At 35.7% G+C, this 24,010-nt stretch overlaps 1 long non-coding RNA gene across 7 annotated transcripts; it reads left to right on the top strand.

Annotated features, from left to right (window-relative positions):
• Positions 1-226: 226 nt before the first annotated feature.
• LOC105480807 (uncharacterized) lies at positions 227-21,467 on the top strand. Of its 7 annotated transcripts, XR_011624493.1 has the most exons (9): positions 227-350; positions 536-663; positions 993-1,052; positions 1,453-1,552; positions 4,282-4,435; positions 7,062-7,216; positions 7,841-7,957; positions 17,417-17,576; positions 21,172-21,467. It is a non-coding gene; the product is annotated as an uncharacterized lncRNA (long non-coding RNA). The 7 variants fall into 7 exon arrangements; XR_011624492.1 differs by lacking the exon at positions 17,417-17,576 and having other exon boundaries at positions 21,172-21,465; XR_011624491.1 differs by lacking the exons at positions 17,417-17,576; positions 21,172-21,467 and adding an exon at positions 3,893-4,010 and having other exon boundaries at positions 4,282-4,371; positions 7,841-8,092.
• The last annotated feature ends 2,543 nt before the right edge of the window (positions 21,468-24,010 follow it).

Below are 24,010 nucleotides of genomic sequence, written 5' to 3'. Positions count from 1 at the left end.
AATGGAAGTTTTTTATAATCTGCAGCAACAAATATGTTAGCCACTAGCCACACGTGAGTAAAGAATAAATGGAATTGGGCAGCGAGACTGAAGACTTGAACTTTAAATTTTCTTCAAATTTCATTAATTTAAACGGCCATATGTGGTTCATGGCTGCCATATTAGAAAGCACAGTTCTAGAATTTTTTGTAGTTCTAGAACTACTGGCAGGTAGGATGCTAGGAAGCAGGTAACGTTTATTTCAATCTCTCAGCACACAATTATGGAAGAAATATCTCCTTCTTCTTCCCCTCCAAAAATATACATTTCCAAAATTGTGGAACTTGTTTACTTAAAATGAAATCTTCCATGTAAGATATGTGTGTGTGGAGTGGGAGGGGGGCAGGTGGGGAGTAGGTGGTATAGTTTATATCACTGGCAAATTAAATATCTTTTATTTATAGATGTTAGTGAGGGGTATTTAAAGAAAGACTGAAATGCCAAATTTCCTGTGGGATAAAGTATGAGATTCAAGATTCACATTATCTTTTTCCAGGTGAGCACCCTAATCAATCTTCAGAAACACAAGGGAGACTCCAAAGCCAAATAAAGGCTATAAAACTAAATTGTTTGGCATAATAAAGATGAGATGGAGCAAGTGACTAAGCAGAGGAGTTGAAAAATGTGAGTAAAGTATTTTTAAATTTTATTGATATTTAATGGTTGTGTATATTTTGGGGGCACTTGTGATATTTTGATACCTGTATATGATGGATAATGATGATCAAATAACAGTATTTAGGATATACTTCACCTCAAATGTTTATCTTTCTTTGTGTCGGGAACATTGCAATTCTTCTCTTCCATTGTAATTTGAAATATACAATACATTATTGTTAACTATAATTTCCCTAATGTACTATGATGCTTGAATTTATTCCTTCGAACTGTATGCTTGTACCTGTTAACCAACTTCTTTTCATTCCCTGCCCTCAAACCCCCTTCCCTTCCAGGCCTCTGGTAAATACCATTTTACTCTCTACCTTCATGAGATCCATTTTTTTAGCTTCCACGTGAGTAAGAATAAGCCATATTTATCTTACTGTGTCTGACTTATTTCTCTTAACATAATGACCACCAGTTTCATCCATGTTTATGCCAATAACAGGATTTAATTGTTTTATATGGGCAAATAATATTCCATTGCATTTATATACCACATTTTCTTTATCCATTCATCTGTTGATGAGCACATGTTTTGGCTCTGTATCTTGGTTATTGTGAATAATGCTGCAGTAAACATGGAAGTGTAGATATCTTTTGACAACACTGATTTCCTTTATTTTGTATAAGTACCCATTAATAGGATTGTTGTATCATATGTATCTTTGTCTGTTTTGCATTGTTATAAGGAATACCTGAGACTGGGTAATTTATAAAGAAAGGAGGTTTACTTGCCTCACGGTTTTGCAGGCTATACAGGCATGGCATCCATATCTGCCCAACTTCTGGTGAGGCTTCAGAAAGCTTTTACTCAAGGAAGAAGGTGGAAGAGGAGCAGTAGTATCACATGGTAAGAGAAGGAGCAAGAGAGCGAGAGAGAAGGGTGCCACACTCCTTTGAACAACCAGCTCTTGTGTGAACTAATGGAACTCACTTATTACCACTAAGATGATATAAACCCTTCATTAGTAATCCACATCTGTGACCCAAATACCTTACATTAGGCCCCACCTCCAAAATCAGGGATCAATTTCAACATGAGATTCTGAGGGGACAAATATCTGAATTGTATGGTAGTTCTAATTGTCTTCATTTGGTAAATGTCTGTTCAATTCTTGTGCCTTTTTGTTTCTTTGTTTTGAGATGGAGCCTTGCTCTGTTGTCCAGGCTGGAGTGCAGGGGCGTGATCTCTGCTCACTGCAACCTCCGCCTCCTGGGTTCGAGCAATTATCTGCCTCAGCCTCTCGAGTAGCTGCCATTACAGGCAACTGCCACCACACCCAGGTAATTTTTTTGTATTTTTAGTAGAGATGGGGTTTCACCATTTTGGCCAGGCTGGTCTTGAACTCCTGACCTGTGATCCATCCGGCTCAGCCTCCCAAAGTGCTGGGATTACAGGCGTGAGCCTCTGTGCCCAGCCCTTGTGCCCATTTTTAATTGGATTATTTGTTTGTTTTCTATTGAGTTACTTGAGCTTCTTATATTTCCCTAATATATTCTTGTTGGATGAATAGTTTGCAAATAGTTTTCACTTTCTGTAGGTTGCTCTTCACTTCATTAATTGTTTCCTTAAAAACCAGAAGCTTTTTAACTTAATGTGATCACATTTGTCTATTTTTGTTTTTGTTGCCTGCGCTTTTGAAACCCAAATCATCTTTGCTCAGATCAATGTCCTAAAGTGTTTCCCCAATGCATTCTTTTTGTAGTTTTATACTTTCATGTCTTGTATTTAAGTATTTAATCCATTTTGAGTTGCTTTTTGCATGTGGTGAAAGGTGGGGATATAGTTTCATTCTTCTCCATATAGATATCCAGTCTTCCCAGCATCATTTATTAAAGATGCTGTTCTTTTCCCAATGCATATTCTTGGTGGCTTGTCAAAGATAAGCTGACTATAAGTGGATGGATTTATTTCTGGATTCTCTATTCTGTTCCATTTGTCAATATGTCTGTTTTTATGCCAATACCATGCTTATTTGAATACTATAGCTTTGTAGTAAAATTTGAAATCAAGTAGTATGATCCCTCCAGCTATATTCTTTTTGTGTGAGATTAACTATTAAAGGACTGTTGTGTCTCTGTATAAATATTAGGGTTTTTTTTTTTTCTGTGAAGAAAATCATTGAAATTTTGATGATGATTACACTGAATCTGTAGATCTATTTGAGTAGTATAGAAATTTTAACAAGTTAATTCTTTGAATCCATGAGCATGGGATATCTTTTCATTTTTTGTGTATACTCTTCAATTTCTTTCCTCAGTGTTTTATTGTTTTCCCTGCAGAAATCTTTCACTTTTTTGGTTAAATTCATTCCAAAGATTTTTGTTTGTTTGTTTTTTGTTTGTTGTAGGTGTTGTAAATGGGATTGCTTTCGTAATTTCTTTTGCAGGTTGATCACTGTTACCATATGTGAATGTTACTGAGTTTGTATGTTGATTTTGTATCCTGCAACCGTATTAATTTATTAATTCTCAGTATTTTGGTGGAGTATTTAGGTTTTTATAACCATAAGAGCATGTTGTTTGCAAGCAAGGATAATTTGACTTCTTTAATTTGAATTTGTATGGCTTTTATTTATCTTGCCAGATTGCTCTGGCTAGGATTTCCAGTACTATTTTTAATAGAAGTGGTGAAAGTTTCAAATCTTAGTCCAAAAGCTTTCAATCTTTTTGGGATGGAGTTTTGCTCTTGTTGCCCAGGCGGTAGTGCAATGGCGCCATCTTGGCTTACCACAAACTCCGCCTCCCAGGTTCAATTGATTCTCCTGCCTCAGCCTCCTGAGTAGCTGGGATTACAGGCGTGTTCCACCATGCCTGGCTATTTATTTATTTATTTATTTATTTATTTATTTATTTATTTATTTTAGTAGAGATGGGGTTTCTCCATGTTGGTCAGGCTGGTCTCAAACTCCTGACCTCAGGTGATAATGCCCACCTTGGCCTCCCGAAGTGCTGGGATTACAGGCATAAGCCACCATGCCTGGCCTTATTAAATGCTTTTTAAGCATCTATTGAGAGGATTTTATGGTTTTTATTCTTGATTCTGTTGATCTGATTTGTCACATTTATTGATTTGCATATGTTGATGCCTCCTTGGAATGAATTTCAGTTCCTCATGGTGAATCTTTTTAATGGGTTGTTGAATTCATTTTGTTATTACCTTTTTTTTTTTTTTTTTTTTTTGAGACAGAATCTCACTCTGTAATCCAGGCTGAAGTGCAGTTGGCATGATCTCAGCTCACTGCAACCTCCACCTCCCAGTTCAAGCAATTCTCGTGTCTCAGCCTTCCAAGGAGCTGGAACTACAGGCATGTGCCACCATCCCTGGTTACTTTTTGTATTTTTAGTAGAGATGAGGTTTTTTCATGTTGGTCTGGCTGGTCTCAAACTCCTGACCTTAGATGATTCACCCGCCATGGCCTCCCAAAGTGCTGGGATTATAGGCGTGAGCCACCACACCTGTCCCAGTTTGTTAATATTTTGTTAAATATTTTTGCATCTGTTTTCATTAGGGATATTGGTTTCCTCTTTTTCTTATCTTTCTCTTTTTCTTGTGTGCCTGTCTGGTTTTGATATCAGGGTAAGGCTGGCCTGTGAGTGAAGTACAGAAGGGAAGATGAGGATAAGTCTCAGAACAGAAGGCTCAAATAATCAGATAAAATTCATCAAGTAACCATCAATGTCAAAGAAATATTGTGGAGAAATATATTCGAATTAAGATTATGCAAAGAAGGTAAATAGCTATACCAAGAAGTTCTTAAGTAACTGAAATAAATTATCATTGGGAGCAGCAATTCATGACCAGATGTGCCCGTGTGTTTTAAGGCCCTCTGACACTTCTGCTATGTTATAGATCACTATAATCTATGGGGATCATGAAATATTTTATATGTTCCTATCTTTCTCATTAATTTATAGTAAAATCTACTAAAATACTTGTGGGTGATGTTTGATAAAATTATCTGTTTTTAGAATACTGGCTGTTTTGTGTTTTCTATTCTCAAAAATACCGTTGTTTTTGAAACTTAACAAAAAATATGTAGAATTTTCTGCAGGTAAAGCACTCTTATAATCATTTTAAAAATAATGTATTTAATCATCATACTATTTCCAGTTACCAGATATTGAAATTTAAACAGGGAATTTAAGCAACTCCCTTCTCAAAGTCACACTGGTAGTGAACCGAGGATCCTGCATTTTAAATTTGCAGTTTATCTGCAGAATTCATGCTCCTCAAACATAAAACCTTTGCTTGTGCTACAATAAAAACAAACAAAAAATGAATTAAAACAAGAGTGGACTCTAGAATCAAACATACCCAGATTCAATTCATTAATCTTCTAGCTGTGTGACCGATTTGATTTACTTATTTTTTTTCTCATTGTAGATGGAATTGAGTTTCAGTTAATTTTTCTCAATATTCAATATGTTTTAGAATTGGAACTTCTTCAAAATTTTACTTTTATTTTACTCTGTAATCTATTTGTTCACCAATATTTTTGAGTGCCTATTATTTACCAGGCATTGTTATCATAATAAGTATAGATAAAAAGGGAAAGGTCCCAGATCTTATGAAACTATATATTATGTACCCATTAGTTTGTTTCACATCCTATTACAGTGGTCCAAGGCACTCATTTGATAGTGTCCTAACTTTATTCCATTAAAAGTCAATCAGTTTTCTCAAATTATGCATTAAGTTTATCAAATGTCTTCTCAATAAAAAAAAAAAAACAAATAATGTAAAGGTATTATTCCATATCAATATCTGTCCCCACGAGTCAGGTGACACATTGTCAAGTAATGTGACTGGACTGGACTTTGGTAACCACTCTATATACAGCTCAGAGAAAAACAAGCTGAATTACAGTTGAATATGAATGGTTTCTTGCCACAAGTAGATCATATCCTTGTCAAGAAGCATTTGAGTCACATTAAAGAGTAGTAATTAATGTTAATGGGAAATCCAACAAAATCAATTCCTTTCCTGCATTTAGTCTCTGAGGAAGAGTTTGGCTTCAGCTCACTATTGATGCATAGGCTCTTTGATTTTGGGAAAAATGACACTGCGTGACTTGGGCTATTTAAACTGGAAATGCTTCTCACGGGATTAGCTATACAATCATCATTTTCCCTTTAGAGACACACTTAGATCTTGATTAATCATCCCAGGTTCATAGAGACTGCAGTTAGGAAAAGGTTGTATGTGACATAGAGCTCCACAAATTATTACCATTTGTAATCATTGCAATTGCTGCAATTTCTAGATGGGATCATGTATAGCATGTTGAGAAGAAATAATTCTTTGGTTACTGGAGTAGTTAGGTGTGCCTTACACTATTACAGTGGATACATAAAGGACATTTGATTAGTTTTGTTTTGATTTGCTTGCCTGCTCGTCATCCATTTTTCCTTCTTTTGATAAAAGCACACTGACTTTAATTTTTGGAACCACTTATTTCTCATTATCAATACTCTGGCTCTGATTATGAGTATGTGAGCCAGTGCTGGCCAATCAACAAGTTCTCCCTTCTAGCCACAGTGTGATGAGAACATGACTCAAGTCAGCCAGTACAGTGAAACTCAATCTTTGCATTTTTCTGGAACTATTAACTATTATTTGTGACTTTTAAAACTCTCTTATGCTGACTGACTGCTCAGAGGATTGCATGTAAGTCTGACTGTATTGGAGTGTTCCATGTGGGAATAGATTGACCAAGTGCATTCAAAATGGAGGAAAGTCATAAAATATACAGTACATGAGTTCTGTTAGTGCTATCTGAGATCTTGTATATGGCCTTGCTGGAAAACCATGCTACCTTCCTTTGTGTTGTTAAGATATGCAAGTCACTGATTCTTCTTTGTCACCTAATCCAGTTTTGGTTTGGTTTCTGTATCTAAGAGTCATCTGGAATTGCTCAAATGTTCCTCCTTGAAAACTATGAGCCTGGGTTAACATTCCATAAGCCAGGGATGAGGAAAGGTGTTCAGTGTGTACTATGGCAAAACCAATGGCTACCTCATGAGGGTACCTGGACTTACAAAGATTATTCTACTAGCTAAAGTTCAAGAATATGAACACAGACAAACTAGAACCGAAGTCAAAATTGGGAAATAAGTATAGAGAAAAGTCATTGTCAAGGCTGAAGGATGGAGGTGAGGAAGATTCCCTAAAGAATGAGGCTTTAATAAGGTGTTCTTCAAATCATATTTGGAGGCTGAGGTGGTTCCAGTGAAATTTACCAATAAGGTAAATATTCCAAGTGTAGCAGTCTGTAATCCCTCATGGAAATATTGTTTGTGTATGATAGATTTAATATCTAAAGTACTGACTTTGATGATAATTATATCTGAAACAGGTTTTGAATAAACCATCTTGAAAATTCAGTAAATCAGTGATTCATATGAAGCAGGAGGAGGAGGCTCAGTTAGCTAGGAAAATCTGTGTCCCTACTACTCAGATTTCTGCCTGTGATTTACCATGACAGAAGGCTTGGCATACGCCATATTCAAGGTATTAGTGTTTTGCTTTTGCTTTCTTCTATTTGAATTTGTGTGACATGTTATTCATCATGATTCTTGGAGCAAAATTTGGCTTTCTCTGTAAGAACCTATTATGGTATGGCTTAAGGCTGTATACATTAGTCTTCAATCTTTCACAACTGCTGCTTGAGTCATAATTAAAAGTTAGCTGTAAAATGCCACATAAAGTGGTCAAACTTAGTCCATTAGGCTTAGGTTCTAAGAGGAATTTATTTATAATATGTAGGTCATTAAAAAAATGGAAAAGAATGAAAGAAGCTTTTGACTGTAACTCATTTATATTTTATGAAACAAATGCCTCAGCACTTATATTTTACTCAGCTTTTAATTAAAGCATGCATACAGTGTTATGTAACTATTAATAAGTCTAAGTATTTCCGTGAAGCATTGTTATGCTTCAACAACTTTTATAAAGTTCATTCTGCTAATTCTAAAACTTTTGATGGGACATTTTACTAAGATGATTTCATATATAATAGGTATTTCCTCGAGTGGCCTAATTGTATATTTAAATATTCCTCTTTTTAAAGTGGCAATGAGTTTTGCTTTCCATGCCTAATTGTAACTAAGCTAAACTCCTTTACCTGCTTTATAGGTCTTCATATATCCTGGCATAATTTAAGTTAGTTGGCTCTACTCAAACCAGCTTAGGAAATAAGAGGAAGAAGAAAAGGAAGAATAACAAGGAAACAGAGAGGAGGAGGAAGAGAATGTAAGAATTTGTAGTTATCATTAGGTACAACTGGATCTCGGAATTTAAGCAATGTTATTAGCTTGTACTCCTCATCCCCTAACTCTGTTCTATTCTCCGCATGTTGGCAATAAACTGTTGGTAATATATCCAAAGCCAAAACATTTGTTGATTGAAAAAATGATTTAAAATAATGCTAACTCTAGAACTGTGGTGGTTAGTACGACTTCTTTCTAGTAGGTAATCATACTTTGTAGTATGTAATCATACTTTCTTATTGGCAAAGAAAAATAATTTAACTCTGGATATCAGGGGACACTATCAAAATCTTCAAACTAGTGTTAATAACAACAAGGTAGTTCTAGTTGCTTTAAGAAATATACTGCCACACTTGAGTAATTTATACATACAAGTGTATTTGCGGCTCACATAACTTCCGTGCAGATGCTCCTGGTCAGTCTCCATTTGGTAATTCAGGAGCCTGGAGTTCTTTCATCTTACAGGTTCACTATCTCTAGGAACTTAAGATCTTTTGCATCTGGCAATCAGATGGGGCATGAACATGAATGTAGAGACGGCATGCTTCATTTTATTAACCAACATTTTGTTCAAGTGAAACACATAGCAGTAGCTCACATTTGTTAGGCAAAACTAGGCCCATTTAGATGCAGGGAAGGATGGGAAATGTGACTTCTATCTACCCAGGCACAGCCCAATCCCAGCTGCATTTTATGTGTGGAATTAAGTATGAATATTTGGTGAACAACTATTTATGCCTGCCACTAAGCTTAGATAAGGCCCCAGTAAGCTGATTGTGAGAATTTGAAAGACTGTGATGCATAGTATTAACAAAATTGGCAGCAGTATGAACAATTCAGGCATGCAACTATTTTTTATGCAGTAAAGACAAAACAAAACATCAAAAATCAAAGAAACCAAAACGTGTTGAGCTATTTTCTGTTTTATGGTTTTGTTTCCATTTTCTGTTTCTGGCTGCTTGTGTTTTCTTTTTGTTTTAAGAAACATTGGAAATACAACCTCAGGCTGGCATGTTGTGAGTGACAACAGACTTTTGTGATTTCTCTCTCAAATCTTAACTTGTTCTTTCATTATTTCTGAAAATATTTTTAAGTGTTAACCCAAAAGAATTGATTTTAACACATATAATTCCAATGTCTGAATTTATTATGTTCTATCCTGTCAAGATGATGCTAATCAACTGCTTTTTAAATTACTTTATTTGGTTTGTTTAATACAGCAGTGTACTATTTATTATCTTCACAAAACGTGAAGACTGAAAGTTACAACAGTATTTTACTGAATGAGAAATACAAAAACAGGTGGCAATTACCACAATACTGTGTTCAATGTTAAAACACTGGCAAATTGGATAGTCTATCAGCAGATGTTTTATTATGTTAATTCATTTAATTTTGGATATAAAGAGTCTAAAGTAACCAAAGCTATGTGCAAACTAAGGGAATACAGAGACAAGCACAGGGCGCTGACTTGTTTTGTATGATAATTTTTCCTAATAAGATTCCCACAAAAGTCAATTTTATTTTAGTCAATAAGTCATAGCAGGAAATCCTAGCCAGAGCAATTAGGCAAGTGAAAGAAATAAAAGGCATCCAAATAGGGAAAGATAAAATCAAACTATCCCTCTTTGCTGATGATATGTTTCTATACCTAGAAAATCTTAAAGACTATGCCCAAAGGCTCCTGGAACTGATAAATGACAGTTTCAGGATACAAAGTCAAAGTACAAAAATCATAGAATTACTACATAGTACTATGTACTACTATTACTAAAATCATAGAATTTGTAAAACTACAAAACACTGCTGAAAGAAATCATAGATGGCACAAACAAATGGAAATGCAATCTACACATTCAGTGCTATTCCTATCAAACTACCAATGTAATTTTCCACAGAATTAGAAATAATTATTTTAAAATTCATTTATAATCAAAAAGAGGGTGACTGATCAAAGTATTTTTTTTTTTTCTTTTTTGAGATGGAACCTCACTCTGTCATCAGGCTGGAGTGCAGTAGCGTGATCTCAGCTCACTGCAACCTCCAACTCCCAGGATCAAGCAATTCTCCTGCCTCAGCCTCCTGAGTAGCTGGGATTACTGGCATGCACTACCATACCCAGCTAATTTTTGTATTTTTAGTAGAGACAGGGTTTCATCATGTTGACCAGGAGGGTCTCAATCTCCTGACCTCGTGATCCGCCCACTTCAACCTCCCAAAGTGTAGTCAAAGCAATTTTAAGCGAAAAGAAAATAGCTGGAAGTGCCATATTACTTGATTTCAAACTATACTACAAGGCTACAATAAACAAAACATCATGATACTGGTACAAAAACAGACATATAGAAAAATGGAACAGCATAGAGAACTGAGAAATAAAGCCATATGCCTATAGCCAACAATATTGGCTATAGATAAAACCAAGCAATGGGGAAAGGACTAAATGATGCTGGGATAACTGGCTAGCCATATGCAGAAGAATGCAACTGGACCCCTACCTTTCACTATATACCAAAAGTAACCCAGGAGACCAACATTCTAGACACTAGTCTTAGAAAGAATTTATGACTAAGTCCTCAGAAGCAACTGCAACAAAAAAGAAAGTTGACAAGTGAGACTTATTTAAACCAAAGAGTTTCTGCACAGCAACAAGAACTATCAATAGAGGAAATAGACAGTCTATAGAATGGAAGAAAATATTTGGAAACTATGCATCTGATAAAGGTCTAACATCCAAAATCTATGAATAACTTAATCCGACAAGTGAAAAACAACCCTATTAAAAAAATAGACAAAGGACATGAACAGACACTTTTCAAAAGAAGACATACAAGCAGCCAACAAATATATGACAAATGCTCCACATCATTATCATCAGAGACAGGCAAATTAAAATTACAGGGAGATATTATTTCATATCAGTGAGAATGGCTGCTGTGAAAAAAATATACAAATATATATATAAAAAATAAGTCAAAAAATAGTTGCTGATGAATCTGCAGAGAATAGGGAACACCTACACACTGTTGTTGAAAGTGTAAATTAATTCAGCCGTTATAAAAAGTATTTTGGCAATTCCTAAAAGAACTTAATGCAGAACTAACATTTGAGCCAGTAATCACACTACTATGTGTGTATCCAAAAGAAAATAAATTGTTCTTCCAAAAAGACACATGCACTTATGTGTTCAACGCAGGACTGTTTACCATAACAAAGACATGGAATCAACCTAGGTGTCTATCGATGGTGAATTGGATAAATAAAATGTGGTACATGTACACTATGAAATACAATGCAGCCAGAAAAGAAAACAAATCATATCTTTGCTGAAACATGGATGCAGTCGGAGGTCATTATCCTGAGCAAATTAACAGAGGGACAGAAAACCAAATACCACATGTCCTCCCTTATAAGTGAGAGCTAAACAGTGGATACTCATGGACATAAAGGTGGCAGCAATAGACACTGGAGACTACTAAAGGAGGGGAAAAGGGAGGGCATCTAGGTTTGAAAAACTCTTAGGTATTGTGCTCACTTCCTGGGTGATGGGTTCAATCATACCCAAACCTCAGCATCACACAATATACTCATGTAACAAACCTGCACATGTATCCCATAAATCTAAAATAAAAGTTAAAATTATATTAAAAAATAATTCATGGCAAGTAGCCCAAACTGATGTCTCTAAACCACATTTATTAAAGATTTATAATTCTTTTGAAATTTCTTACAATGTTTTAAAAAATAATTTGTCATGATTTGTTTTCTCTGCTGGAAATTAAAATATTTCCTCCCCACTTGTCACTCATATTCATTCAACAATAAATATCTCATATATATGTGTATATATGTGTGTGTATATATGTGTATATATGTGTATATATATATATATGTATATGTACATATGAGTATATATATGAGATATACACATATATATACATGTATCATGTATATCTCATGTATATACATGTATATACACATGTATATATACACACACACACACACATATATTTGCCCTCAAAGTAGTTCTTTGTATACCAGACTGTTATTACCAGAACTGAATGATGATATCTGACAATGACATCAGTGACATTTCAGAGAAGTGTATGGTAAATGTTGAATAAGTTAAACAGATATATATCATGTACTCTGAGCATAAAATTTATCACAGAGGAGAAGAGTAACCTGAAAAATCTTCTTGGAGGTGGTATGAATTAGGGATTTTGGAGAATGCATAGGAGTTGAACAGTATAAGAATAAGTTTGGAATTTCCAAAGAGGAAAACAGTGTGAAAGAATCATAGAGAAGAGGTCTGAGTATAACATTTAGAGAGAAGAATCAGAAAAGTGTTATGGCTGAAGAGAGGAAGGCTCAATGAGAGGAGGGTAAAGAACTTTGAGAGCTGATAAACTCACCAACCAGCTTACTTGGGGGAACAGAATAAATTATGTATAAATTAAGACCTTAATGATGAGTCAGTAATATTGACTCTGCAGTGTGGAAGTAAGGAATCTGAAAAAGTTTCCAGTAAAAAGAATGACATACACAAAAACCCAAAGGAGATTAAAGTATTCATTATTTAAGAAACTACAAAAAGTTCAAAATGGTTAAAAGATAAAGTGTTTATGCATGGCAAAGGGAAGAGAAGACAACAGTTGGGATTGGGAAAGATGAGTTGTAGGAGGTTGCTTAGCTGGGGCCAAAACCTGGGGGCTATTTATCACCACATTTAAAAGTTGGATTTTACTCTGAAAGCACTGTGTATTAGTCCATTCTCACACAGCTAATAAAGACATACCTAAGACTGAGTAATTTATAAATGAGAGAGGTTTAATTGACTCACAGTTCAGCATGGCTGCACCCCAGGAAACTAACAATTAAGGCAGAAGGGGAAGCAAATGCATCCTATTTCACATGGAAATAGCAAGGAGAAGTGCCAAGCAAAAGAGGGAAAAGCCCCTTATAAAATCATCAGATCTTGTGAGAATGCACTCACTATCACAAGAACAGCATGAGGATAAACACCCCCATGATTAAACTATCCCCAACCGGTTCACTTCCACAACATGTGGGGCTTATGGGAACTATAATTCAAGATTTTAGTTGGGTAGGGACAGAGCCAAACCATGTCATTCCACCCCAGACCCCTCCCAAATCTCATATCCTCCCATTTCAAAACATGATAATGCCCTTCCAAGAGTCCCACAAACTCTTAACTCATTCCAAGTTCAAAGTCTCATCTGAGACAAGGCAAGTCCCTTCCACCCATGAGCCTGTAAAATAAAAAGTAAGTTAGTTACTTCATAGATACAGTGGGTCTACAGGCATTAGGTACATACTGCCATTCCATATGAGAGAAATTGGCCAAAAAAAAGGGGAGCTACAGGCCCCATGCAAGTCGGAAATCCAATAGGTCTGTCATTATACCTTAAAGTTCCAAAATAACTTCCTTTCACTCCCTGCCTCACATTCAGGTCATGCTGATGCAAAAGACGGGCTGCAATGGCCTTGAGCAGCTTCATCCCTGTGGTTTTGCAGGATACAGCTCCCATCCTGGCTATTTCCATGGACTTGCGTTGAGTGTCTGTGGCTTTTCCAGATGTAGAGTATAAGCTGTCAGTGAATCTCCCATTCTGGGGTCTGGAGGACAGTTGGGACACTTCTCACAACTCCACTAGGCAGTGCCACAGTGGGGACTCTGTATGGGGGCTCTGACTCCACATTTCCCTTCTGCACTGCCCTAGCAGAAGTTCTCCATGAGGGCTCCACCCCTGCAGCAATCTTCTGTCTGGACATCCAGGCATTTCCATACATCCTCTGAAATCTAGGCAGACATTCCCAAACATCAATTCTTGAGTTCTGTGCATCTGCAGGCCCAACACCAAGTGTAAGCTGCCAAGACTTGGGACTTGCACTCTCTGAAGCAATGACCTGAGCTGTACATTTTAGCCATGCTGGAGCTGAAGCAGCTGGGACACAGGGCACCATGACCCAAAGATGCATGTAGCAAGTAGGCCCTGGGCCCAGCCCAAGAAATCATTTTTCCCTCCAAGACTTCTGGGCCTTTGATAGAAGGGGATCCCTTGAAGGTTTTGCATGCCCTGGAGACATTTTCCCCATTGTCTTTGTGATTAACATTCAACTCTTCATTACTTATGCAAGTTTCTGCAGCAGGCTTGAATTTCTCCCCTGAAAATGGTTTTTTTTTTATTTTCTTTCACATCATCAACCTGGAAATTTTCCACAATTTTATGATCTGCTTCCTCTTCAATGCTTTGCTGCTTAGAAATTTCTCTTGCCAGATGCCCTAAATCATCTCTCTACAGTTCAAAGTTCCACATATCTCTAGGGCAGGGGCAATATTCTGCCAGTCCATTTGCTAAATCATAGCAAGAATCACCATTATTCCAGTTCCCAACAAGTTCCTTATCTCTGAGACCATCTCAGCCTGGACTTCATTGTCCATATCATAATCAGCATTTTGGGCAAAACAATTCAACAAGTCTCTAGGAAGTTTCGAACTTTCCCACATCTTCCTGTCTTCTGAACTCTCCAAGTCTCTAGAGAGTTCCAAACTTTCCCACACTTTTCTGTATTCTTCTGAGCCCTCCAAACTGATCCAACCTCTGCCTGTTACCCAGTTTCAGTGTTACTTCCACATTTTCAGGTATCTTTACTCCAGGACCCCACTTCTGGTACCAATTTACTGTATTAGTCCATTTTCATGCTGCTAATAAAGACATACCCGAGAATGGGTAATTTATAAAGAAAAGAGGTTTAATTGACTCACAGTTCAGCATGGCTGAGGAGGCCTCAGAAAATTTACAATCACAGTGGAAAGGGAAGCAAACATGCCCTTCTTCACATGGTGGCAGTAAGGAGAAGTGTCGAGCAAAAGGGGGAAAAGCCCCTTATAAAATCATCAGATCTCATAAGAACTCATTCACTACCATGAGAAGAGCATGAGAGTGACTGCCCCCATGATTAAATTATCCCTCCCATGACAAGTGGGGATGGTGGGAAGTACAATTCAAGATAAGTTTTGGGACATAGCCAAACCGTACCACACTGGGAGCTCCTTGGAGGGAAGAACAGGGTCAGAATATGGTGGATTACACTAAGCTGCAGTGGGGATGATCTAAAAGAGTTGGCACAGTTGGAGGTAGAAAGAACCATTATTAGGAAATTGAAGTGAATTCAGATGATAAACAGTAGTGAAGGGAACTCTAGTGGCATGGGAATAGAAAGGAGTAAACAGATGAATGGTGTAGTAAGGAGAAAGAACTCATAAGTATTTCTGTGTGAATAGAGGACCTTAGGACCATTCTGGTGCCCTCATAGTCCATGCATTTCCACTTTGGGTATCCTTACCCTATATTGTATTAGGCATATTACAAAATACTTACAAACCTGTTGAATATCATAAGTAATTATGACAAAATGGAATCCTCTCATTTTTATAATTGAGTTCTTATACATTCCATTATTAATATTTTCTTTCAATTTTAACCTTATTAGGTTAAATCTATGCTTTGATTTTTACATCTATATAAGATTTGCATTGAGCAACTGGCTAGTTATAAAATAATTCATGGGTAATTAACTAAACAATTATAATTTTAATTTTTCTGGGTTTATATATGGATATGTAAATTTTATGTACAATTTAAAATATTTTCAGTAGTGCTTCAAAAGCTTTTTGTCCTAGGTGTTGTACTTTTTATGTAACGTTGTCTTGGATGGTGGCGACACTTACTAATACATCAAGAATCACGAAAAGGAAGATCAAATTCCAAGAGCCTCCCACAACACCCTTTTAGAGTTTCATGTACTAAAGTCCTAAGTCAATACTTTTAAATTCAGCAAGTCTTTGAGTATGCTCTGTATCATGGAGTAAGTGTCTCCACCTCCTTGTGGAGATGTTTGTAGTTAACTCAGTGGGAAAAACAAAAGAGAAATCTGTTTTTCCATGCAGACCCTTCTCATAAGTGCAGTCATTTGTGATCTTAGGGAAGGAGGAAAAAAACACAGCTGCTCAGGCCAGCCCAGGCCACTCTGTGGAGCTATTTCAGTAATAAAAGGGCCCAGCATGCTACAGAAGGGCAGATGCTGCATTGACGTCAGCCCCTCCTCAGGGCCAGTCTTCAGTGTGCACATACTCATCTGCCATGAACAGTGCACCCCACGAATCCTCACTGACATGTCGTGGCTACAGCAGTGACTTAGACTTTCTCCTTGACCACTTGCCATTTCTGCAGAAATCAGAATCTTCTCCTTGCTTCTTTACAATTGCCAGCTAAGACTTGTACTGGAGCAGAGTCAGAGGCAAAAAGGCAAGGCAATTTATGATGACACATTAGTGAAGTGAAAGTAAGTCAAAGCTCTAGGTTATCTAAAAAATTAAAATTAAATTTTCTCAAAAAATGTTTCCCCAATTTTTTTTTTCATTTATCAATATGTTGTATAGCTTGTTCTGAATCAAATTTACCTCTCTTTCAAGGCAATATTAGATATTTTTAGTGGAGTAATTTGATATGAATCTGTCATGTAGACAATTGAGATCAATATTCAGCTTTTATGTATTTCTTATATATTTCTTCCTCCAATCAGCACTTTTTAGAAAAAAAAGCAAGCTAGATGAATAGTTAGGAGGGGTAGAGAAGACGAGGTAGAAAAATATGGTAATGGAGAGAAAAAAGAAAAAGAAAAAGCTGTGAAAAAAATCTGTGAAAATCACTTTCCCTCTTTCTCTCTTCCATGAATGATTAATTCAAACTTTCTTTAAAAATTTTCCCATCTAATCATATGGAGACTCTACTCCAAATCAAGTTCACTTTGTAAGTATAAAGGTAACATCCCCAGATTAAGGAGTTTGGTTGTTTTCTTCTTGTCACTAAATAAAATTAAAAATGTTATTTGACATTATTGTTCCAGTCTTGTAGATGATAAATTATGGCCATGGGTCTAGTTAAAGTTAGATTTCTTTGGCACTCACATTCTCTAGGCATCCAACTCTTTCATTCTTTAATAGACTAATCTATATCACCTCTTCTTTTATTTTTGTTCTTTTATTTATTTTTTCTTGCTATGTTGCCCAAACTCATCTTGAGCTCGTTGCCTCAAGCAATCCTCCTGCATCAGGCTCTTGAGTGACTGGGATTACAGGCACAAGCCACTGTGCCTCATATTATGTCTTATAAAAAAATTTATCTTTGGCTTCCAGAACTTGATCAGCCAATATGTTCAACATAAAAACTAGTTCTGTAATAAACACTGACTTGTTTGCTCCTCTCTAAACTGTGTTCATTTTATCTCCAGAGATAAACTGTAAATTATCTTTGAACATCAAACTGATAGTGTGCTGTTTCCAGGGTAATTGGAAACCCTGAGCCACAATCTAGAAAATACATAATAATATATCCATGTGTATTGTTTTATTTAGTCTTTTACAAGAGCTCATCACATGCCAGACTTTGCTAAAATTTGAGGAGATGGAGAAGATGAATTTGAATCCATTCTCTAGGGAAGCTCTCAACAAAGTGGAGGTGATGAACTTTTGATCTGATGAATTCAGAAAAATATGACAAGCTTGTGAATGAAAGGTAGTGAGGACATAAAAATTGGGTAATTAATTTTGCCCAATGTGGTCATATCAATAGCTATTTAATCTGGGTCTAGATTTTAAAGAATATATATGACTTTATTAGGATAAACATTAGGGAGTCAGGAAATTTTCAGGTAGAAGTAATATTCAGAATCAAAATAAAAGTTTCCCCAACCTTTAGCACACAGCCATGTAAATAGAATTTACTATTTAACAATAGTTTCATTTTAATTAATAAAAAATCTTCTATATTGGTTGGGGAAATCTAGATTCATATTTGCCTAAAAACTGCAAGGAGAACCAAAGCCCTTCTACTCTGCATTTAATGTGCTATCTTAAATAAAAGCTGAGACGATTCAGTTATCACAAAGAGAAATAGGCCAAATATTCAATTTGATGCATTTTGATGATGTAAACTTACAGAGTATCTTAAGCTCTTAATATTCCCTGCTGGTCTATTCTAATTAATGTGAGCACTACGTTTGAAGGACAAAGTTTAGTCTACAAAGGCACTGCCTGAAGTAATAGCATTTGCATCTTGCTTGATTTCCCCTATGAAAACAGAAAAAAAAAAAAAAAGACTCATGCCCAAGTGGGGAACAAAAGTACTGTTCCAATCATCTATTTAGCTAAAAATACATGTATTTGATTCTAAGTTCTAATTACCTCAGTGTTTTCTCTTCATTTTTGCCAAGTGTAGCTAAAACATGAAGTTTCGCTAATATTTTGGAACCAGATTTATATCCAATTACTTTCTGCAGATGCTTAATGTATGCTTAATGCTTTACATACACACAATGCTAGATACCAGGAATATAAACAGTGAACAAGGGAAATACCACCACACTCTTGCAGACTCTTCTATCTAATGGGAAAATGGTAGAAAACAAGGAAATGGCTGACCATGACTCTATGATCAAAGGACTCAAATGGCTTACTGTTAAACTCCATTCGTTAAATAAATACCATTCAAACTCAGTATCATGATCTACAAGACCCTACATGTTCTGCTCTTACATAATTCCCTCTCATCATCACCTACTATTCTCCCCTTCTCCCACTTAACTTTAGAAATGTAGACCTCCATGGTCATCTTCAAACATGTCGAGCTTATTTCCACACCTGAGCATTTTTATTTGTTGTTTCCTTGTCAAGGAAATCTTTGCTAATTTCCTGAATTCATTCAAATGTTACCTTGAGGAAGCTTATTCCTGACCATGCTTTTTCAGTTGGTCTCATCTACCTTCTATTGTGCTCTAACAGTCTTTGTGGCCCATATAACTTCCTGAAATAATATTATACACACATACATGTACATACACAAATATATTATGTGCCTCTCTTCTAGAGAGGGAAGCCAGTTTGAGCCTCTTATTGATGACTGTATCTCCAGTTTCTTGTACAGTACCTTGCACTTAATAAATGTTCAATAAATATTTTCTGGTTTTCATTGGAGTTGATTCATGTATGTAGAGTGACATGAAAGGAGAACAAATGTCTTTTGAGTGTCTTTTCCCTTTAGAAATTTGCATAGGATCATTCACCATAAATTTTTTATTCCATTCTGGCTATCTCAAATGTGATATTTCTAATGGAATGATCACAGAGGATAGTTGATTCTGAAGCTCAGATTTGTCAGTTGAAATGGAAGGACACTCCTCTGTCTGAATAGTGCCAACAATTCAAACTGATGTACTGATTTCTACCAACAATCATGAGAATTTATCTAGTTCTCATAATTCTAAAAACACTCCCTTTATTGAACAGCATCTGTTCTGTTTTGAGCTGAATCAGTCAACTTGTTTGTTCTGTAAGGTCCATTGCTGCTAGAGACTCCTCTACCGGCAACACAAATGCTTTAATTACAGGTTTCCTTCTCTGTCTTCGTTCCCAAGGAAGGAAATACTTTAATCTACTTTTAACATTCGTCGCCAGTTTCAGCGTCAGTGACCACGTCATCTTCATAGCTCACTGCTTGTGTATTTTTTTAGCTAATCCTTTTGTGTTTTTTTCACATTTAAATTTAACACTAAACATAAATGAGAATTTTCAAGCTCAAAAGAGCCTAACAATCTTTCCATCAGCTTTACAGGTGATTTGCTTTCTAATCACCATTTAAAATAATATATGCATAGTTATTTTTACATTCATATATTCATTGCTGCTATATGCAATTGAATAAAGACAGATACAGAGACAGGCACAATTATATCTGCAAATCATTGCAGTAAATTGGATGTTTATTCACAGAAACATCTAGTTGATGATCAATTGCTGGCAAGATTGGACAAGTTTCAAAGCAACTCTAAAGGAGATCTGAGCACACTGTTATAAAGAAAATGTTCACAGAACATAATCAAGATATTTGTTTTTGCTAAGGCAATTATAACCCCATGAAAAATGAATGCTCTAACTTTGAGGTAGAGGTGTCATTTATTTACTGTGATATTAACTGCAAGCCAAGAATCGGTTTGCTTTAATGAAAGAGGAGAAAATGTTGTTTCTGATCAAGCAAATTCAAATGAAAACATTGCCAGTTCCCATTTGTCATTTGGATATTCTTCGCTATTTCCTTTAGAATACTACCTTAACACATTCATATACAATTGATGGAAATGTAAATTAGTTTGATCCTTCTGGAAGAAAATTTAGAAACAAGAATAACATCTTTCAAAATTTTTATTTGAGCTACTAGAAATGGACTCTAGCCAACAGAAGCAGATGAATACTTTATTGACGGTGTATCTTAGAGCTCTTAGAATGGAAGGGACATCTAATGATCCCAGCTTTAGCTAGGGCCAGAAAAGTACTGGGTGGAGGTATAGGAGGTAATAGACATCTTTTAGGGAGTGTGCAATGAAATGAATTAGGTCCAAGCCTTTTTCAATTTTTTTTCACTCACCTGCTCATTTTCACATTTCTTCAGAGAGATAGCGTTTGATTGGCCAGCCGTCAGTGATATGTCAATTATTTTCCCAAGGCATAACAGAACACTTTAACTGACATTTTCACCAGAATGTATTCTAATACGGGAAAGGTTGTTTCTAATCAATCAGTATTCAAACAAATAAAAAAAAAAAAACAGACCCATCACTCCTATCAAAAAGCTTCAAAATAAATAACCTAAGCTCAGCCATTTTTTAACATGCTTATGAGACCTTCTCCTAACTTTCTTATAGAGGAAATCAAATATATAGCCAATGTATTAGTAAGCCAACTTATTAGTGAAGTCTGCCCACATTCTTTATATTTAATGTTTCATAGCCTAATAAAAGCCTAACAAATAACAAACTCACTAACTCAGAGCAGAAGCTTTAAAGCCAGTCAGACCTGTACCTGAATCTTACTTCTTCCACGTCTTAGCAGTGAGAACTTATCCAAGTTATTTCAATGTTCAGATTTCACATTCTATATCTCTGAAGTGGAGGTAATACATTATAATTTATAAGATAGAACACTATAGAAACAACACTTATATAAAAGGTATATTAATTTTACATTTACTATAGAAATAGAAAATGTATACAATAGTTATCTATTAGAAATTGGATTTTAAAAATATTAAACGATTTAAATATTTTTATTTTATACAGATATAAGTGGAACCATGAAAGCAGTAGGCAACTAGTTAAAATGTGGAAACGATGCTCTAAAATTATGAATGGAAATTTGGGGAACCCTCTGGCTTACTTAGAATCTGACATGTGCATAAGGTACTATGATCATGGGAAGAATTATACCCTTGTTTTAACGTTGGTGAGTAATCTAATTTCATCTTCTAGAAAGCCACATCTAGCGAATGCAGGAGTGATTATGTTGGTATCCATGGGTGCCCCTATTGGTCAGTGAGAATGTACACAAAACTTTAAAGTATTGATGGCAGTGACTTTGTTGGAGTGAGAGCCGATAGCCTTCACCAACTTTTCAGAAAGATGTGAGATCCTCAAAATACTAAGAAGCACAGAATTAAAATCTTCACTATCTACCCCTCCCAATGTCCCTGATTTTGTCTACTTCCTCCTTCCTTCCTTCTATCCATTACTTCCCACTTTCAAATGCTCTTACAAGTGTGAACTGGCTGCTTAAAAAGGCCTTAGAAATTAGGGGGAGCAAGTTAGGCATGTTCCCTTTACTCCGCCATCTTTTGTAATGAGCATCCTTATATGTGGTGGAAATAAAAGATGAAATTGATTTGGCTAAGGTTAAAAACACATGAATAGTAATTTAATATTAAGTTAATATAAACCTATTTTATTCCCTCATTGGAGATATAAATATGGAAACAGAAAACAGGATGGCATAATTTAAAGTGAAAATGTAATACGGTGTTACAGACTGAATCAGAATACTAAGATGAATTATTTTTCTTATCTGCATTGCCTTTATAATTCGAGTCCTCTTTCATAAAACTTCACTAACCCTCCCTTTTTCTTTAGCTTGTTCTAACGTCACTTTTCTGATTTCTCATTCCTGGAGTGACAAATGTTTCCCAGGCCAACTCTGATCAGTTGTTTGGCTGTTTGAGAAGGATTTGGAGGACCTGTCAAGGCTCAGTTGGAAAGAAAACTTTGATGATTAGCAGTGTATGCTATGGGTGCTGATGGGAGAAAATGGTTGCCCTTAGACGAGATTAGAGCTGAGAAAACAATAAAGGACTCACAGCACAAAAATACTAAAATATTTTTAAAACCCATTAGGAACTAGTATAATTCAAAGTTACACACATTAACATGCAATCAAGTATGAATGTACAAACAGGGTTATGACAACCTTAATTACATTAGCCTTGGGGATAAAAGTATTAGCAAAGGCAATGCATAGTTATTATAACCTTGAATATAAGCCAGTAAATTCATAGTGATAATGCATTGGATAAATTTTGTTCAACTTTTATTATCTGACTTAGTGTACATAAACTAAAGTAGCTACTATTGGTTTATAAAGAAGTTATAAGTTGATACAATAGGCAGCATGGAAAACTTTGGGATGAGGGTGAAGAAACAAAATGGACTTTTTCTCTGCGTCATTTATTTATTCTGTAGCAAATACTATGCTTATTTGTCCTTCATATATCCTTTTAAGTAAGATATGATGAATGTCTCCTTTTACAAATGTGCAAATAGGTTCAAAAACTTTTTGCTCCAAAGTAGGTGAAAGTTTCACCCAAGTCCAACTCTTCTATAGTCCATGCCTTTAATTGTTTTACTATTTTATTATGTAACCTCCAAAGACACTGTTAAATCATCATTACTTTCTGTAGATTCCCTCAGCTAAATAGCTAACAGAAAGTAGTCAGAAACAGCTAACAATTGATCAGACTATCTGGTAGGTGCCCATTCAGCTGACATAAGAGAAGATGGAGGAGGGAGTTACTTTTCACCAGGAAAATTATAGAACTACATACTCTCTACTTTTTAAATTTAAAAATCCTAATAAAGACCCACTTCTATTATTGTCAATGTCAAACTCAAATATTAAAGTGACAGAATTGAATATTGAGAGTGTTGCTTTGGGAACCATACTGCCTGAGTCCATATCCTTGGCTCTAATACTTGCAAAGTGTGTGACACTGGATAGGTTATTTAGCCTCTCTGTTCTTTAGTTCCTGCAATTGAAAAATGTAGCTATAATAATTCCCATCTCATATTATTGCATCACATTATTGCAAGAAACAAAATAATGTATCTAGAACGCTTAGATCTGTGCACGGAATGCTGTATAATTGATGTGTTTACTATTATTAACATTGTTATAATAATAATTACTCTTATTCCAAGTCTATAGATACCACCAATAATTTCATTCTGTTTTCAGTATCATAGCTGCCCATTTTAGAATTCTCTACCATGACCTGTTGCTCATCACTGATAACTCCACCATTAAAACCTTCCTTTCCCACATGAAGCACTGAGATGCAGTGATGAAAAAAACAGATGCTTCCTTATCCTCATCAAATTTTCAGCCTCTTAGGGAATGCAGAAATTAAGATGAATTAATAATTTGGAATATTATGAATGTTTTGAAAGAAAAATATAGTTGTGATGGAGAGTACAGTTGTGGTGTTGGCATTATGGAAGCCTTTCTGAGAAAGTGGCGCTTAAGTTGAAACTTTCTGGAAAAGGAAGCTAAGTGAAGACAAGTGATTCAAACAGAGGAAAAGGTATGTGTGAAAAGTTGAAAGATGTGTACATACCAGCTAGTTATTTACAGCGTACCTTGAATGTACCCTCCTATAAGAGGAAGGGTGAAGAGAGGAGAGTGAAGTCCGTTAAAGGCAAGGTCTTGTTTGTCATTTTGGGAAGTTTGTAGCTCGAGGATCATGGAAAGTCACAGAAGGGTTTTAAACAAGGAAATGACAATCCTTTTGTTACTCACAGAAAACTGGAATTCGGCCTATTCCCAGTATTGCAGACAGAACAAGAACTAAAAAGG

This window comes from Macaca nemestrina, chromosome 6 (assembly GCF_043159975.1).
Source record: "Macaca nemestrina isolate mMacNem1 chromosome 6, mMacNem.hap1, whole genome shotgun sequence".
In the NCBI taxonomy this organism is placed as follows: Eukaryota; Metazoa; Chordata; class Mammalia; order Primates; family Cercopithecidae; genus Macaca; species Macaca nemestrina.
This window is presented reverse-complemented; position numbering and strand designations above follow the sequence as displayed.